Below are 19,797 nucleotides of genomic sequence, written 5' to 3' on the forward strand. Positions count from 1 at the left end.
TCATAAAGCAACAGAAAACTGACCCAAAATGAAAGGTTACAGATGCAGAAGTAAACATGTAAAAAATCTAATGGAACACTGACTATATAAAATAATGTCTTAAGGGAATTAAAATGTGTATTATTAACTTATATACAGTAAATCTGTATAGCTTTTGAATATTATACACACATATATACATACACATATACATACATACAGAAAATTAAATTACAGCACAATAGCAAGTATGTCAGGAGGTAAGTAAATGGAATTAAGGTATTTTTAATGTTCTTGCTTCAACCAGGAAGAAGGTAAAAGTATCAACACTAGACTCTGGTAAGTGAAGGTAATCATAAAAAGAATTAAAATGGGTATGTGCTATCTGAATCAATAAAGGAAAAACTGACATAAAATAATTCAAATGAAAGGAAGAGAAAAATACAGAATGGAATGGGCAACAATGTGATGCTGTATATTAGTTACATTAAATATAAATGAATTAAATGTTCCAAAAAAGAAAAATATTATCAGACTAGATTTTAAAATATCTACAAATATATGTTGCTTTCCAGAGACTCATGTAAAATATAACACAGAAAGGTTAAAAGTAAAAGAATAGAAAAATACATCATGTAAACATTAGCCAAAATAAAGATAGTATAGCTAAATTATTTTCAGGCAAAATAGAAAAGCATCACTAAAGAGTCACATTAAGAATAATAAAATGTTTATGTCACCAGAACACTATAATTAACTAAATTTATATGCACTTGATAGAATGGCCTCAAATTATATATACAGCAAAAGTTGACAGAACTACTAGGAGAAATAGACAAACATTAGTATCACTGTGGCTGATTTTAAGGTATCTCTCAGTAGTTGAAAGAATAAGCAGACAAAATAATCAGTAAGGACACAAATACACAAATTAACAATATATAACACTACATCCAACAGCTGCAGAATATATGCTTTTCAAGCACTTAACATATTTACAAAAAAAACTGACCACCTGCTAAGCCATAAAAGTAAATCTCAAGAAGTTTTAAAACTTCTTGAAATCACGCAAAGAAAGTTCTCTAAGGAAGTTGTGATAAAACCAGAAACCATTACCAAATATGCAGAGTTAGAAAATTCTCATATTACTGGAAATAAAAAATACATTTTTAAATAACTCATTGATCAAAGAAAAAATTACAATGAAAATAAGAAAATGTAAAATTAATAATGAAAATATTACATATAAAAATTATGGGATGCTGCCCAGATTCTGTGGTTTGGTTGGTTGAGCATTGTCCCATGCACTGAGAGGTCACTGGTTTGATCCCCAGTGGGGGGAGGAGAGGGGGAAACGTACAAGAGGCAGCAATTGATGTCTCTCTCTCTCAAAAAAAAATTAATAAAAACATTAAAAAGTATTTTTAAGTTAAGGGATGCTGGTAAAGCAATGCTTCAAACTGAAAGGTGTGGTTTTATATGCATGTTGGGAAGGAAATAAGGGGGCAAATTAATACCTAACTACCCCTGTTAAGAAGTTATAAAAATAAACCCTAAAGAAATAAAAGGAAATAGTCAACATAAAAGCAGATATTAAAAAAAAATAGAACACCCATACAATTGGTTCGTTAGAAAAATTTCTGTAATTGCTAAACCTCTAGTAAGATTATTTTTAAAGGAGAGAAAAAAGATACATATACCCAGCATCAAGAATAAAAAAGGTTCATGAGTAATAAAAACATGTCTGCACAAAAATTTGTATATGAATGTTCGTGGCAGCATTATTTGTAATAGTCAAAAAGTGAAAACAACCCAAATGCCCAGCAACTGATGAATGAATAAATAAAATGAGATCCCAGAAATAAATCCACGTTTACATGGGCAAATAATTTTTTATAAAGGAGCCTCTTTAATAAATGGTGCTGGGAAAATTGGAAAGTCAAATGCAAAAGAATGAAATATACTGTTTGTCTCCATATACAAAAATTAACTCAAAATGGATTGAAGACCTAAATATAAGATCTAAAAAAACAAATTACACAGAAGAAAACATAGGTACTAAACTAAACTTGTAGACCTTGTTCTTAGAGAGGATTTAATGAATTTGACCACAAAGGCAAGGGAAGTAAAGGCAAAAATTAAGTGAATGGGAGTATATCAAACTAAAAAACTTCTGCACAGCAAAAAGAAACCAAAACAAAAGGCAACCAATCAAATGGGAGAAGATTGTAAACAACAGCTCTGATACATGGTTAATATCCAAAATATATAATGGCCACATTTTTATAAACATATAATTTATAAAACAGTTGTAAAAAAAACAAAACACAACCCAAAACATCAAGCATCTTTTCTGACCACAATGATATAAAACTAGACATCAATTACAAAAAGAAAACTGGAAAATTCACATATATGTGGAGATTAAACAACATGCTACTGAACAACTAATGACTCAATGAAGAAATCAAAAGACAATTTAAAAAATACCTTGAGACAAATGAAAATACAACATACCAAAATTTATATATTCAGCAAAAGCAATTCTAAGAGGAAAGTTCATAGCAATAAATGCCTACCTCAAGAAATAAGAACCATTTCAAACAACAAAATTAAACCTCGAGGAACTAGAAAAAAGAACAAAGCCCGAAATGAGTATAAGGAAGGAAATAACAAAAACCAGAAAGGAAATAAATAAAATAGAGATGAAAAAACAATAGAAAAGGGCAATGACATTAAGAGCTGGTTCTTTGAAAGGATAAACATAATAGACAAACCTTTAGACTCACCAAGAAAAAAAAAAGAGGACTCTAATAAATAAAATCAGAAATAAAACAGGAGCCCTAGCTGGTTTGGCTTGTTGGATAGAGCATCAGCCCGCGGACTGAAGGGTTCTGGGTTAGATTCGGGTCAGGGTCACATACCTCGGTTGCAGGCTCAATCCCGGGCTCATGAGAGAGGCAACCAATCGAGGTCTCTCTCTCTCTCTGTCTGTCTGTCTGTCTGTCTGTCTCTCTCTCTCTCTCTCTCTCTCTCTCTCTCTCTCCCCCCCTTCCATTCTCTCTAAAAATCAAAGGGAAAATGTCCTTGGGTGAGGATTAACAAACTAACGAACAGGAGACATAAAGATCTCACAAAAATATAAAAAATAATGAGACTACAATGAATCATGACACTACATCAACAATTATATGCCAATTCCTAGAAACATACAACCCACCAAGTATGAATACTGAAGAAATAAAAAATTTGAACAGATTGACTACTAGTAAGGAGAAAGAATGACCAATAGCAATCCTTCTCAGACTCTTTAAAAAAATAGAAGAGAGAAGACTTCCAAACTCATTTTACAAGGCCAGCATTACAAGTGTTGGTGAGGATATGAAGAAAAGGGAGGCTTGTGTACTGTTGGTGGAAATACAAATTATTGCAGCCACTATGGAAAACAGTATGGAAGTTCTTCAAAAATTAAAACTAGAACTACTATATATGATGCAGCAAATCCACTTCTGGGTATTTATCCAAAGAAAATGAAAACACTAATTCATAAAGATATACCCACACCCATGTTCATTGCAGCATTATTTACAATAGGCAAATTATGGAAACAACCTAAGAATCATCAATGGATGAATGGATAAAGAAAATGTAGTATACATATACAAGGGACTATTCAGCCATAAAAAAAGAATGAAATCTTGCCATTTGTGACTACGTGGATGCGCCTAGACAGCATTCTGCTAAGTTAAAAAAAGACAGAAAGACAAATACCATATGATCTCTATTATACGTGTTATCTAAAAAATAACAAGAAATAACAGGTATATTCCTTAGCTCATTTTACAAGTCACCTAAACCTGACAAGGACAGTACAAAAACAAAAAAAAACAAAAACAAAATAAAGGCCAATCTCACTCAAGAACAAAGATCCAAAATTTCTAAGCAAATAAAAAGAAAAAAATGTGGTAATAACCAAACTGAATTTATTCCTGGAATGCAAAGTTGATTTAACAGTAGGAAATCAATCAATACACTTTGATTCAAGAGTAGGAAAAGCATTTGATAAAATCCAATTATTATTCATGATGTAAGCTCTTACTAAGTCATTAACAGAATTAAACTTCTGTAAGCTAATAGAGTAACTAGGAAAAATTTAAAGCAAATATCATATTTAGTGGACAAATGTTCAGTTTTCCCTTTGATGAAGGGAACAGACAATGTTACCCTTCATTATCACTTCTATTCACTATTATAACTACTAGTCAAAATAGGCAAGGAACTACCTGACACTTTTGAAGGAATTCTACCCAAAATAGTTCTGAAACCACAAACCTTGTTACCTAGAAGATTTAATTATAAATACTGACCCTTTTCCTGAGATTTACAGAGTAAAAGATTTTACTATATATTAACATTTAAAAAATGCAGATGCTCATATTAAAATAAACCAGTTCTCCCATTCTTTCTCTACTTAAAACTCTAGAACAAATTAAAATTAAAAAGTCCTGTTTAAGAAATCTTTGCCTACCCCAAGGTCACAAAAGACATTCTTCAAAAACTGAGACCTACCTACATATCCATTAACAACAGAATGATATATAGTGATATATTCACAATAGAATATATAGTAATGAGAAGGAATAGTCTACAACAGGGATAGGGAAACTTTTCTGCCAAGGGCCATTTGTATATTTATGATTCACTTAATATAAATTTATGTTGCTATGAAAAAAGCTCCTTGACATATGTAAAACTTTCAATAAAGAATTTTTAAAAAAGCTCCTAGATTTATTGAATTTCGAGTCCTTGGAAGGACCAGACCAAATGATTTCACGGGCCTTATATGGCCCGCAGGCCGGACGTTCCCAATCCCTGATCTACACACAATATAGATAAATCTCATATTCATAATGCTGCACAAGGGAGTACAGTAGGATTAAATTTGTATAAAGTACAAAAGTAGGCAAAACAAATCTGTGATGTTAAAAGTCAGGGTGGTAAGTGACCAGAAGAGCAAACAAAGGATCTTCTAAGTGGCTGGTAATGTTCACTTTCTTGATGTGGGTGCTGGTACACAAGTGTGCTGAGTTGGTGAAAACTCACCAAACTGTTCACTATTGATCTGCACTCTCTGCATACATATTAGGCTTCCCTCCCAACCGCCGTGGTTCAGTGGTTGAGCATATTAGGCTTCAATAAATTCTTTTAAGTATGAAGGAGTACCTATTTTTAAAAACTGGTTAGGGGATATGAGAGCAAAAAGTTTGAATTTCACACTGCTTCAGGTCAAAGCATAGAAATCAATTAACAAAAACTTAAAAAGCAGGTATTATAAAACATGCTAATTACCAAAAATATTCACAAGTATCAAACCAATTAGTGACTCTCAAACATTAGTTTGTAAGAGATTATCCCCTCCAAATAAATTGATTCACTTTAGTGACTAGTGTTGGTTTATAAAGGTCTAAGACAAGCAACTTGGTCTTAGAGATTTTTATTAAATAAGAGGGTCTTTCAAATCTCAGAAATGAACTTATAGAATCACATATCTAGTCAAATCTCCTAATTTTACTAATGAAGAAACCAAGGTCCTTTGCAGTTTGGTGATTTGTCCAAGATCATAAGCATCTCTTGATAAGTGGAAACAACTGAAGTTATTTAACTTCACCCCTCTACTAATTTTCTGGAAGTTCTAGGGGATTTCCACCCACCAAGAGAGTTAGTTTACTGGCAGTGCTCCTCAATACATACCATATTCAATGAAAACATTTACATCCAAATATTACCAACTCAAAATTAATTTCTTTGCCACCCATGACTAATTGCCAAAAGCTATTGCTGGGGCAGAAAAGATAAGATTTTTTTAAAGTAAAGTTCATGATGTGCAACCTAACTGATAAAATTTCTGTTTACACGAAATGACTACTTTGACATAAAATTTAGGCATTTGTGATAATTTAGAATGAAAAGGGCACTTAATAGTATAGTATATAGTATCCTTGAAAAATACTTTAAAAAATCAATCATGACCACAAACCAACCAGTACATATAAACAAACAAATACATTAATTAGGAACAATAACTTATTGTATATACTAATAATATTAATTTCTTATTAAATCAACCATAATTTTAAGTACTAAAAAACAATTTCTTCAATTCATTCCAATTAGCTTCTATCTCCAGTATAGTATGAAGTATGCTTTCTACTCATTTTAACATTTTTAAAAGTGATATCATTTTGTAGCTAAATCCATCAAAAGTGAACAGTATATAAAACAACCCAATTTAGTTCTGTAAAAACATTTTTAAATTATAAAAATGCTTTTGTTTCCACTCCATGTCCATACCATTCCTTCCTCTATCATAGGACTACTTTTATTTCAAACTATAAAGTTCAGTGCTAAGATGAATCCCTGGACTTTTCATTCCCAGGGAAAACACCTGGCCTTTCGAGGACCTGCAGAAAACTTAAATCAGAAAATGTGTTTATGGCCACAGAAATTTATTTACTGAAGAACTGGAAGTCTCAATGACAATTAAAAGTAACTTAAGCCCTAGCCAGTTTGGCTCAGTGGATGGAGCGTCAGCCTGTGGCCTGCGAACTGAAGGGTTTTGGGTTCAATTCCAGTCAAGGGCACATTCCCAGGTTAAGGGCTCCATCCCCAGGAGGGGGCCTGTAGGAAGCAGCCACTCAAAGATTCTCTCTCATCATTGATATTTCTATCTCTCTTTCCCTTCCTCTCTGAAATCAATAAAAAAATATATATTTTTAAAAAAAGTAACTTAAAGCCCGGCCGGTGTGACTCAATGGTTGAGTGTTGACCTATGAGCCAGGTCACGGTTCGATTCCTGGTCAGGGCACATGCCAGGGTTGCAGGCTCAATGCCCAGTACGGGGCTTGCAGGAGGCAGCCAATCAATGATTCTCTCTCTTCCTCTCCCTTCCTCTTTCTGAAATCAATAAAAAACATACTTAAAATGATTCTTTTTTTAAAAAAAAATGTAACTTAAAAACTAAATATAACATGGTATCGTAGATCAGATCCTAGAACAGAAAAAGGGTATTAGTAGAAAAACTGGTGAAATTGAATAGAATTGCAGTTTAGCTAATAGTAAAGTACCAATGTTAGTGACAAATGTACCACAGCTATGTATATCTGGATGAAGGATATATGGAAACTCTGTAGTATCTCTGCAACTTTTCTGCCAATCTAAAATTATTCCAAAGAAGCTTATTTCTATTAGAACAGTAAAACCTAGTAAATATATAACATTTCCTATGCACTCATCTATGGGCCAGGTGCTTTTAAAAGTGCTTTATATAAGCACATTTAACCCGCCCAAGAACTCTGTAAGGTAGGCATTATTTACAACTAAATTTTGCAGATCAGAAGTTCTGTAAGTGATAGAACAGAGATTTGAAAGCAACCATTATACGATACAGCCTTCTGAGGAGCCAGACCAAGAAAACGCTCCTGCCTTCTAGAAACCTGGTCACACTGCTCACCCTGTCCTCAGCCTCCACCAGGGAAGAAATTCCTCTGCCCAAAGCTTGGGAGTCCTTGCTAGGATTGTGAAGGAATGTGACTCTACCACATTGTGTTCATAATCTTTCAGTACTTGATGCACTCAGTGCTCTTCTTATTGAGACACTATTATACGTAGAAGCTAGTTTTTATGGTATTATCAGTTTTCAAATTCAGACATGTTGGGTTGGCCTGGGAATCTGAAGGTCACATGTGACATTATTTCTATGGGAAAATGGAGTTGATTTCCAAAAAGAAATTCTTATAATTGGACCATTTAGAAATTGAACAGCCCTCTACACAGTTCCCAAATACCAACATAATATATACAAATTTTAACAAAGACACTGCAGTTACTCAAAGTGGCACAGTTCCTTATACATAATAGGAATGGTGTTACTGGAAAAAAATTGGCTGAATATTTTATGGATTTCCTTCATTATGGCCAATTTTGGATGTATCCAATCGTTAATATACTTCTCTGCCTGGACCCCCAATAAGCTTTATATCTAAAAATTACTACCAAATAAACATATGTCTTTCACATACACCCAGAACAGGTGTCATCTCCGAAGGTAGCCAAAGTAGAAATTGTAGCAGCAATAATGACAATGACAAAGGAATAATAACAAAAAGAACTAACTATGAGCATTTATCATTGCTAGGCATGTTCTAATTATTATACATCCTCTGGCTCCTTTAATCCTCACAAAAATCCTATGAGGTAGGTATTACACTATCACAATTTCAAAAATGAGGAAACAGGTCGGAGATTGAGCAACTTGCCCAAGATCACCGAGCTAGTTAGTGTCAAAAGTAAGATTTGCCCTGGCCAGTGTGGCTCGGTGGTTGAGCATCAACCTATGAACCAGGAGTTCAGGGAACATGCCTGGGCTGTGGGCTCAATCCCCAGAGGAGGGTATGCAGGAGGCAGCTGATTGATGATTCTCTCTCATCACTGATGTTTCTATCTCTCTCTACCTCTCCCTTCTTCTTTGAAATAAATAAAAAAATATTTAAAACATAAATGTAAGATTTGGATATTTGAGCATTTAACCCTTGGAGATCATGCTTTTTAACCATTGCACTGTATGTGTAATTAAATAATTTGGTAAATTCTCAAAATGAAGCTGACTCAAATTCATTTTAAAAACAAGAGTGGTTTGGAGACACCTCCTCCCAGCTAATGAAGAACCTCATCTTGCCTTTTATTAGTAATAGGTCCTTCACCCAAGTTAAAACTGAATACATTTATGGAGAATAAATTTAAAATATATTTTGCTTTGCTTTTATCACCTTTAAATCCTTCACTTAATTGAACACTACAAACAGTGGTAACTGCATCTAACTTCAACAACAGGCAAATAAAAGTTTACTTTAAAATCTTCAGGTAAAACACACTGCCCATGTTTACCACTAAGTAATCTAGGGTAAAATAACTAAGAATTCCAGTACCCTTGGAAAGTTTCAAAACAATAGCAAGATATAGTGGGAACAAGATATTCCTTTATGACAAAGAAAAAATGTTCTTTCCACAACAGTTACATCTGCTTTAATGACACACATTAACTTGGGATGGACTGAACTCAAAACATGTGCCTGAATTCTTAGAAGAATTCAGAAATTCTTCACTGACAGTCTATAAAGGCTATCAGTTTATCTCCCAGAAGAACCATCTGGTCCACAGAAGACATGTAATTTTGGTGAACTAAAGGTGTGCTCCCTACCATCCCACCGAGTAATTAACAAAAAGCATGCAACCCCCAACTTCTGGAGCACAAGCTGGTTTTTTAAATCATCTATTTGAACCTCAGAACTTTCTTTCCCAGAAAACAAAGGTCTATGTGCCAGGTTTCCAAGCCAACCCACGAAAACTTAAACACCCATAAGGTTACAGAAGTATAATAAATTACCGAACCTATAGGAAAACCCATTTAGCATTTAGCTTTGAATAAAAGCAACTACCCCTGTCCCACTCAGTCCTGGAAGTAGAATTCTTCCCTCCCCCAACTGGGAGTCTGGACTCCCCTAGGACCAAAGGCCCAGGCTTCCATGATCAAAGCAGAGCACAAGGAAAGGCATGAAGGAGGTTGATTGGCAGTGCACTAGACCTCAGGGTTAGGACAAAAAGTGCTGCATTGGGAGGAGATCCTGGGATAAGGAAGGCAAGACTTACTTGGGAGAGAAGGATAAAGGGTGGGATAGCAGCTAAAGGGAACAAGGAAAAAGTGTGGGGTTGGGGGTGGGCTGCAAAAGAGGACAAGGGAACAGTGCCTGCTCCGAGAGCAGATGGGCTTTTACAAACTTTCCTCTTTAACACTTGAGAGAGGGAAGGAAAAGAAAAAGAGAAACCATGGCAGTGTCAAGACCCTTCCTCCCTTACTCTGGCCACTCTTTCTCCTTTCCAGAAAGAATGGAAAGCTGGCCAGGTAGGTCAGTTGGTTAGAGGGTCGTCCCAATACACCAAGGTTGCGGGTTTGATCCCCCGTCAGGGCATACACAACAGTCAACAGATGAAAGCAGAAATAGGTGGAACGGCAAGTCAATGTTTCTCTCTCCTCTCTCTCATCAATAAGTTAAAAAAAATAACAAAGTGGGTCATGGGGTCTTGTCCAGGTCTCTTTTGAACTCCTCGAGCAGAGTGAATCAAAAGGAAGAGGACTTTTAAGTTGTTGCCCTCCTTGTCAATATCCACTCTGCCAAAGACCAGTGTGTCAACTGAGAACTATGGGAAGGCTCCATGCACAGCAGTAACAGTCAAAAAGAGAGGAAGGAAAGTAAGGAGAAAAAATTGAGGCAGGAAGGAAGTGGGATGTTGCAGGATTGAACAAATGAATAGACCTACCAATGAATTAAACTATAATAAATATTCTTAAGTATTTAGGATTAATTCATTTTGACAGTTCCAAATATTTCATCAGCTCCATTTCACTCTTAGACAAATGAATATTTGTGGCCATGAGGTTTATTATGCAGAAGGTATGAAAATAAGCTTCTAAAAACATTAGAGACAATTTCCTGGTGTCTTTTATTTATATAGAGGCAATATAAATCATTTCAGAAAGGCTTTATTTACTTGAAGAGTTCTCAGTTACATTATCATTTGTCAATTTTTTCACTGCAATAGCCCAAATACAATGAGTAATTATCTTCACAAATAAGGAAGTGTATTTAACTCTTTCTTGGGAGTCTGCCTCTAATGAAAATCTTGCTCATTCAGACCAAATATTGCTCATCAGGATTCCAAAGTTTTATTTCAAGCAAAGCTCCAAACTCCATGTATCACAAACACGCAGACACATCCTGAGGAACACAGGACTTCTTTTTCCTCTGCCTCTAATGCCCATGTTTCTGAGACATGGCTATTTAATTAAAGGCCTCCAATTTACTTCTTAAAAGATGGAGCAGCAAATCCCAACTTCCATAACTTCTCCTGAAATTCCAGCCAGGGATAATTAGACAAGTAAATCTAATCAAAGGACCTCAAAGGATCAGTGCCAGCTAGCATCTTTTTTTTTTTTAAATTTTAGCAGCTACTCTTCCAGTTGAACTCTCTTAAACAGAGATAATGACCGGGATGGCAAACTCAGCAGAACATCAAAGATGCAAGAGCAGAGACCAATGGGGGATAAAAGTAACCAATGGCCATGGCACTAGCAAGATGTTCCTGCTGTTTCATTTCATCTAAGATACTGCTTGGAATCTCGAAGGTCTTCTACTCCCTAGCCCCACAGAAGATTATGCTGGATCCCAGAATAGCTACTGTGTTTTCTGTAAACCACAAACTAGGTCCAAAACTTCTGCACTAAATGAAAGAGAAGAAAAACAGCATCTGTTATCAAGTACTCCACTTGCTGGAGAAGGCAGGGTGGTGGGTATGTGTATGTATACCTTCAAGCTATGATAAAGCAAATTCAAACCCCTATAAATAGTTGGTATTTTATTTTAATAATGTTATTTGAAAAACTATTCAGGATCAGAATAAACAAAACATTTTAAGTATATTGGGCATGCTGAAATTGGAGACAAAGATAGTGAAAACTATCTTTCAGATAGGTCACCTCAGCTACTAGGAATCCTTACTAATCAGCGGACCTGCGAAAATGTTACCTCTGGCTAGAAAGATATCTGGGGGGAAAAAACTTGAGATTATCTTCAGCCAAGAACACTGAAAGCTTTCAAGATTAGCAACAGAATTGAAAAGTCTCTTTGTGACAAAAATTTCCACTTTCATAAAATCTGTATCAGTCAGCACATACACTTATGCAGAGCATAGGAGAAGAAACACATTCTAGAATCAGACACACATAAGTTCTAGCTCTGCAATTTACCAGCTATATCACCTCCTCAGGAAAGATATTGAAGAATACTGGACGTTTCATTATCTGTACAACAGGGATAACGTTATCTTTGGCACAGGGTAACTATGAGGATTAAATACAAAAGTACATAATTCACCAAGCCCAGTGCCTGAATATAATCAATGTTAATTCCCTTTGTTCCAACACAAACTGTACAGAGTGTGGTATCTATAACTGAGAAGACTATTAAATATGTAGAAGAAAATTCAGAGTGACAATATAGATTATTATATTCCTATATTCTGTCCAACGTAAAGATGAAGATCACATATTTAATTTTTACCTACACTAAAGTTTTTCCCTTGATTAAGCCAAATGGGTGAGGGGAAGAGCTCAAGGTGAAAAACTTCATATCATACACTGATTTAAAATTATGTATGTGTATTTGCTTGCAATCTTCCAGTGTTTATAAAAAAATCATCACAAAATATACCATGAGTAATGAAATCCTTTAAAATTTAATACTGTGAAAAAGTAAACTCTCATCTCAAAAGCCCTTTTTTGATCTAAATGTTTTCTTCTTACAAATGTCTTGTAAAGCATTTGCAAAGAAAAAAGTAAATCCCCTTTTACTTTCAAAATAAAAAGTGTGCAAAAGGAGCTTTTCAAATGGTCAAATTGTTTTTCCCCATTCCGTCTTATTTTTACAAACCAGAAATAAATAGATCACATGCCAAAAGTATTGTCTGTTTGACAAACGTCACTGAAGAACACATGGAATTGACAAGCCCTGTCTGGACCAAAGGTGACAAGTTTTCTTGAGCAATTTTATAGGACAAATGCTTTTCATCAACAGTGTGAACCTTTATATGCAGCTTACTTTATAACCCAACTTGTCCCCCATGCAACCCCCCAAAATCCTGCTTTTATGAACTTTAATGACCTGGCACACAGTATTAAACTATAGAACTCCACTGATAATAACTCTAATCTGTTGGCCCTCAGAGGAATCCTCATGTGATCTTTAAATGAACGTAGACCATGTTTTTCCTTACTCTACACCTGCCCACAATCATTTGCAAACCTCTTTCACAACAATTACTACTAACCTTCCTCGCGATCTCAACAACTCCAACCTTGGTGCGTTTGTTCTCATCTCATCCCCAAACGCTCTGCTGGGGCTTCAAAGTCCAGGGTCCGGCGAGGAAGGACATCATCCCCTCTGTTCGGGGGCCAGGGCTACCCCTGGCCCCGGCCACTCCCTCTCTCCTCGGCCGTCCGGGGCGAATGCGCCAGGCCCTGCGCAGACCTCGGCAGCCCCGCAGCCCCAGGCCGAGCCCAGCCCTGGGTCACAGGCAGTCGCGCACACGCCCACTGCCCGAACGCGGGGTCACCAGGAGGACCCCGAAGCCATCCCCGACGCCCCAGTCCGGGCAGGTGCCGGGCCTCCTCACGGACACTCACCGGGCAAACGCTGCTCCCAGTCCGCCGCAGCCGCAGCCGCAGCCGCCGCCTCTCAGTCACTCCCGCCGCCTGTTCCCGCGGGGGGTCCGGGCCGGCGCTGCTTCCCCGCCCGACCCCCCCCCTCGGGTGTGCGCCGCGCGGAGCCCGGATACGGTGAGAGCCGCCGCCACCGCCCCCTTTCCTCCCTCCTCCCTCAGTGCGTCCCTCCCACCGAGGCCCGCCTCGTATTTCCGGGATCCGCTCTCAGCAAGAGCTTGGCGTGCGAACCTCAGGCTTCGGGTCTCCCGTCGGGCGCCGTCGCTCGCCAGGCACAAAGATGGCGCCGTCGGAGACTGCCGAGGGCGATCTCGCGAGCCTTCCCCACAGTCACGGGAGGGCGGGGCCACGGGAAAGGTGGTCAGTTAAGAGTAGCCTGAGCGCGCTTCTGAGCGAACGCTCCCCCTAATCGGCCAAGGGCCAGTGCTCCTCACAGCAGGTTAATGCGCGTGCGCGGGGGCGGCGGAGGATAACGCATGCCCAAAAAAGCCCCTTAAATAGCACCCCTAGTGCTCCACGTCTTACCTGTTTCCTCTGGAGGCGCGGAGCGGAGAAGGAGGGGGCGGAGGAACCGGAATGAAACTCCGGAAAGGGCTGGGCACGACCCGTTGGCGAAGTGAGAGGCGTCCTTTAGGGCTGGGTCATCCCTCTAGAACCCAAAGGGCCAACACTACTTTGATGTCCCCAGGAGTTCTCCAGCCTTCTTACCCTCCCTGTCAACGAGTATTCTTTGCAGAGTCTCAGCTGTACTTTCATCCTGTGGTCGATGCGCGTTATTTATTGAGAACTTAATATGTGCTCAGAGCTGGGCGCGCAGCTGGCAGCCACAGCCCTCCTGTTTCTCACAGCCCCATCTAACTTTCTCTTTCATTTTGGCGTTTTGTGAACCTTCCAAATCTCATACTATTAACTGCGTCTGTTCCTGTTTTATTTTTCCTCGCTCATTCATTCATTCATTCATTCAAACGTGTGTCGTTCAGTTTCCTATGCCAGGTGCTAAGGAAACAGATGTGCTCTGACCTCAGGGAGCTATTGGCCTGAGATGGGGATGGATGAGAAAAAAACAACTAATGATGACAGTTCACAGTAAATTCTTTGATAAAAAAAAAGTGCAGGGGAATGAAGATACTGGGAGTGGGCTGTCATGAAATATATCAAAGAGAGAATTCTTGAGGAGAGTCTCACAGGCATAGGATTTACTGCAGTGAATTAGGGTGCTGTCAGGAAATAAACCACCTCAATTATTTTAACAAAGAGTTTAATGTAAAGAATTGATCATTAAATAACTGAAAAAGCAAGAAGAGAACAATGTATTGCAAAGATAGCAACTGCAGGAGGCAGCTACTATGCCTAGAGCTTGGGGTACTAAGGGCAGAAGTAGGGATTATTATAATTTAGACATTTAGAGGACAGCCTTATGGAGCTGAAACTCAGACCTATGAGGAGGGAGCATCATCTTATGGTGCTGGTGTCTCTGAGGGGGACTCAAGATGCTGTTTCCACCAGTGTGGGCAAACTGGATCCAATTGTTGCTATGGGAAGGAACCGCCACTGTCCTGAGAGCTTCTAATCTCCTTCCAACCTGGTGATGAGAATGACACATGTAGAGCAGAGCTGAACTTGACCCACATCTTTTTTTTTTTAATTTCTTTATTGATTAAGGTGTCACATATTTGTCCTCATCCCCCCATTCCCATCCCCCCCTCCCCACGCATGCCCCAACCCCCTGTTGAACTTAACCGTTGGATAGGCTCATATGCATGCACACAAGTCCTTTGGTTGATCTCTCCCCCTCCCCCCACCCTCCCCTATCTTCCCTCTGAGGCCCGATAGTCCCATCGATGCCTCCTTGCTTCTGGTTCTGTTCTTGTTCCTCAGTCTATGTTGTTCATCATTTCCCCTAGATGAGCGAGATCATATGTCACTAGATATATACTTATGAGAACTGAATGTGAGACGAGCAATAATAGTTATGTTGACAGGCAGATGGATCAGTCTGTAGTGAGTTTCTTTCTGGACCAACAGTTCTTTTGAGACCCAATTTCAATGTCCACCAGTTCCTTATCTGTACATGTCAGCACTGACCCCTCAGCTCTGGATGGTGGACAAATGGTGGTAACGGAGGTCCGACTCCCTCTGGTTTGGTTTCGGCGAACCCAGGGGCACGGCTTCACCCGGACTAAGGGGCACGTGGCCTCACCCGGATCTAGGGACACATGGTCTCACCCGGACCCAGGGACACTTGGACTCTCCCAGACCCAGGGGCACGTGGCCTCATCCGGGCCTAGGTGTACGAGGCCTCACCCGGATCCAGGGACACATGTTGACCCACATCTTGAAGCAGAGCATTTTGGAAGCTGGATGTGGTCAGAAAGGGGCCATTCACTCCTGTTGCACATCCCACATAGTGGGGACCATCATGTTAAAACATTTATAGAAAACCTGCTTCAGATTCAGGGTTTCATATCAAACAGAACTGCCCAGCCCTGGCTGGTTTGGCTCAGTGGATAGAGCATCAGCTTGCAGACTCAAGGGTCCCAGGTTCGATTCCACTCAAGGGCACATGCCCGGGTTGTTGGCTCGATCCCCAGTAGGGGCCGTGCAGGAGGCAGCCAATCAATGATTCTCTCTCATCATTGATGTTTCTATCTCTCTCCTCTCCCTTCCTCTCTGAAATCAATAAAAATATATTTAAAAAAACACACACGGAACTGCCCAGCCAACTCCCCAACCCATGAGTGAGAAATGAATGTGCATTGTGATATGGCACTGAGAGTTTTGCCTATTACATGGCAAAAACAACTTTGTTCCACAAAGTGAGCGGGAGTTAGTCTCCTTCTGTCTTCTTGCTCCACCATCCCTAGACTGTTGTCTTAGTTTATTTGGTCCAGAGGGAGAAGGCTTACCCATTTCCTTCAAGATCACAACCCAGAAGTTGTTAACATCACTTGTGTTCACAGTCCATTGGCAAAACTTAATCACATTACTGTGTTTACCTGCAAGGGAGACTGGGGAATGTGGTCTTATTCTAAGCAGTCTTGTACCTAGCTAAAATCTTTAGAAAAAAGGTTGGGGAGACAACCAGCAGCCCCATAAAATAATCAAAACTCAGAACTTGATTTAAAGTTATACCTTGTTCTCTCTCATCAGTGAGGAGTTTAAAGTCAAAGAAGCAGCCCAGCCAGTTCTGCTCAGTGGTTGAACGTCAACCTATGAACCAGGAAGTTACAGTTTGATTCCAGTTCAGGGCACACGCCTGGGGTTCAGTCTCAATCCCCAGTAGGGGGCATGCAGGAGGCAGCCGATCAATAATTCTCTCTCATCATTGATGTTTTCCCTCTAATCATTGATGTTTCTATCTCTGCCTCTTCCTTCTTCTCTGATATCAATTAAAATATATTTTAAAAAAAGTCAGAGAAGCAAGTATAATCCTTCTCTTTCTGTTCTATAGGCTTCTACGTCTCCTTCCCCATTTTGCTAACCACAGTTTCTTCTCCAAGGATGAAGAGGGTGGGATTGGAGGTGGGCAAGTTACTGCTTTACAGATGTAGTCATAAGATGCCTTTGTCATCTCTGCACATGGCAGATGCCTAAAATTGGCTCTTTCTCCCTTGGTTTCATTTGGGGGTTCTTCTTAGGCTTCCACTGGGAAGGTTTAATAGCACATCTGAGGACACAAATAATGCTCTTTCTTCTGGCCTTTCTTTCCTCAATCCCTGGTCTCTTTTACTTTTTGATACTGCTATAAGTCCTCTTGGTTGTGAATGCCTTCTATGTGTCTGGCACCCAAATGCTGTCTCTCTCATGGGGTGAGCATGATTCTTCAGGACCTTCCTCAAGATACAGTTCTTTGATATGGATTCAACCTTTTCTGACTTCTTCTTAGTCCCTACCTCTTCTGGAATACCCACAACTTTTTACTTCCAGGATCCACTCACCCACTGGCAAGGCACAAGCTTATTTGCTTTCTTTGATGTTCACTTGATCCATGGGAAACTCACATGTCCTTGCCATGCTGAACAATAGACATGCCACCCTGTCCTGCTGCCCCAGCAATCTTCCTGTCTTCATAATACTGATGGCAATAGGCAGGCATGCAACTGTGTGTCTGCTGACTCTGGTCTCCAAACTCCAAGGATATGTGGCCAGCTCTCCCTAAAATTATCTGCCTGGGTTGGACCTATAGATAGCCTCTATTCAGTAATATTGATTTTTTGAGAGAGAGAGAGAGAGAGAGAGAGAGAGAGAGAGAGAGAGAGAGACATCAATTGCCTGCCTCCTGCATGCCCCCTACTGGGGATCAAGCCTGCAACCGTATGTGTCCTGACAGGGAATCCAATGGGTAACCTCTTGGTGCATAGGAAGACACTCAACCAACTGAACCACATCGGCCAGGGCGAGGTGATATATCTTGAAGACATTCCTCACTCAGCTCTTGGAGGCCCCCGCCCTAGTGGGAGAGAAGAATCTACATTTCCTCAAAAGTGCTAAGTAATAAAATCTCCCTTCTAGTCTTTTTTCTTTTTGGCAGAATCTTATGGTTTTATTAACACAAATGCAGTGTGCACACAAGCTTTCTGTTCATATTCTTCACTGTGTAGCCTGGCATTGGGATTGGTGACTCTGATGACCAGCTGGGCTGCTCTTTGCACAATGGCTTTGCGGTTCTTTCAGGAAATGTGAGCAGTCTCAGCACAGTAAGATTTGTTGCACATCAGCAGCACTTCAAGCTCCTTGACGTTGTGGACAAGGAACTTCCTAAAACCACTGGGCAGCATATGCTTTGTTTTCTTGTTGCTCCCATAACCAATTTTGAGCATCAAGATCTGGCCCTTGAATCTTCTGCTCACACTATTGTAAATGCCTCTGGGTTTCCTCCAGTTATGCTTAATTTTTTTAAAATATGTTTTTATTGATTTTTTTTTTTTAGAGAGAGAGAGAAGGGAGAGGGATAAAGAGAGAGAGAGAGAAACATTGATGAGAGAGAAACATCATCAATCAGCTGCCTCTCCCCCTACTGGGGATCGAGTCTGTAGCCCAGGCATGTGTCCTGACTGGGAATTGAACCAGGGACCTCATGGTTCATAGGTAGACACTCAACCACTGAGCCACACCGGCAGAGCAAGTTATGCTTAATTTTGACAGATTGGTCTGACTGGTGCCAAATGAACTTCTTGGTCCTCTTTTTTACAATCTTGGTTTTTATGAGGGGTCTGAGGGCACCCATGATGCTGAGTAGGAGATGGCTGCCACCTCCTTAGACAAAGCTAGTGTTCTTTTTTTCAGGCTGGAGGAGGTGTTTGGGTGATAGTCATAGAACCGGTTTTGCTGCCTTTTGGTGAAACTCTCTTTAGAATGTGATAGAACTTTGCATGCATTTTCTTCAGCTGTATCAGACATATCTTATGTGCCACTTTAGATATTTTGAGCTCTCTTTTTGTATCAATAATCGATTGCCACATAATAAACTACTCCAAAACATAACAGTCTAAAATAATAACTATTGTATTTGTTCATTATGCAGCAGGTTAGCAAGTTGGGTTCGGCTCAGCTGGACAGCTGTTCTTCTGGTCTCACCCAGAGTCACTCATGGTGACAAGAATAGAGGCTATTCATTAGGCCAACAAGAACTCCCTCTTAGCAAGTCACCTCAACTCCACAGGGTATGGTATAAAGGCTAAAAAATCAGCTTTTTAAAAAATATATATTTTTTATTGACTTCAGAGAGGAAGGGAGAGGGAGAAAAGACAGAAACATCAATGATGAGAGAGAATAATTGATCGACTGCCGCCTGAAACCTGGGCATGTGTCCTGACCAGGAATCGAACTGTGACCTCCTGGTTCATAGGTTGACGCTCAACCACTGAGTCACACCGGCTGGGTTAGCTGAACTTTTAATGGGCTATTTCATCAGGCTATCTGCTTCTGAGTGACGAGGTATATGATGAGACCAGTGGTTCTCATGGTCATGTGCAACTCCTTTGCAGTAACATGGGTCCATTGGTTTTAGGCAGTACAGTATGGGATTACCACAACAATAGATGATCATTTTGAAAACTCTTCAATGGTGGTGCTGCTGGGGGAACCAGGATAGGAAAGGCAAACTCATAATGTGAGTATGAATCAGTTCTGGAAAGAATAAATTGCTGCCCCACAGTCACACACACCCCATGTGGAAGGGATCCAAAGTAATCAATTTACCCAAGTGGCTGGCTGGTTTTCTTGAGAAATTATGCCATACCATGGCTCAGTGTTGGTTTCTGCAGGTGGTGGGTTGGGCCAGTAGTAGCTAATTGAACTTTGGTGAGAGGTTCAATTGTTGGGCCTAAAGGGAGATCCTGGGTTCTCCCTTCTTGTAGAACAAGCCTATGAGGAACCTTGTGCTGCTTAGTGCCAGGCAATTTGGATTTAGGGTGCCAGCTGTTTATAGGCATTGTCTGGAACCCAGAGACTAAATGGATATTACAGTCCTCCTATAAGGGAAGGAA

At 39.6% G+C, this 19,797-nt stretch overlaps 1 protein-coding gene and 1 pseudogene across 1 annotated transcript in view; both read right to left on the reverse strand.

Annotated features, from left to right (window-relative positions):
- TAB3 (TGF-beta activated kinase 1 (MAP3K7) binding protein 3) overlaps positions 1–13,443 on the reverse strand; it is a 67,812-nt gene extending 54,369 nt beyond the window's left edge. The window contains exon 1 of the mRNA XM_054720867.1: positions 12,919–13,443. The gene's annotated coding sequence lies outside the window, so the exon portion shown is untranslated. The remainder of the gene's footprint in view (positions 1–12,918) is intronic.
- Positions 13,444–17,844: 4,401 nt separating this feature from the next.
- On the reverse strand, positions 17,845–18,557 carry LOC103297861 (60S ribosomal protein L32-like; annotated as a pseudogene).
- Positions 18,558–19,797: the final 1,240 nt, after the last annotated feature.

This window comes from Eptesicus fuscus, chromosome 1, assembly GCF_027574615.1.
Source record: "Eptesicus fuscus isolate TK198812 chromosome 1, DD_ASM_mEF_20220401, whole genome shotgun sequence".
NCBI lineage: Eukaryota > Metazoa > Chordata > Mammalia > Chiroptera > Vespertilionidae > Eptesicus > Eptesicus fuscus.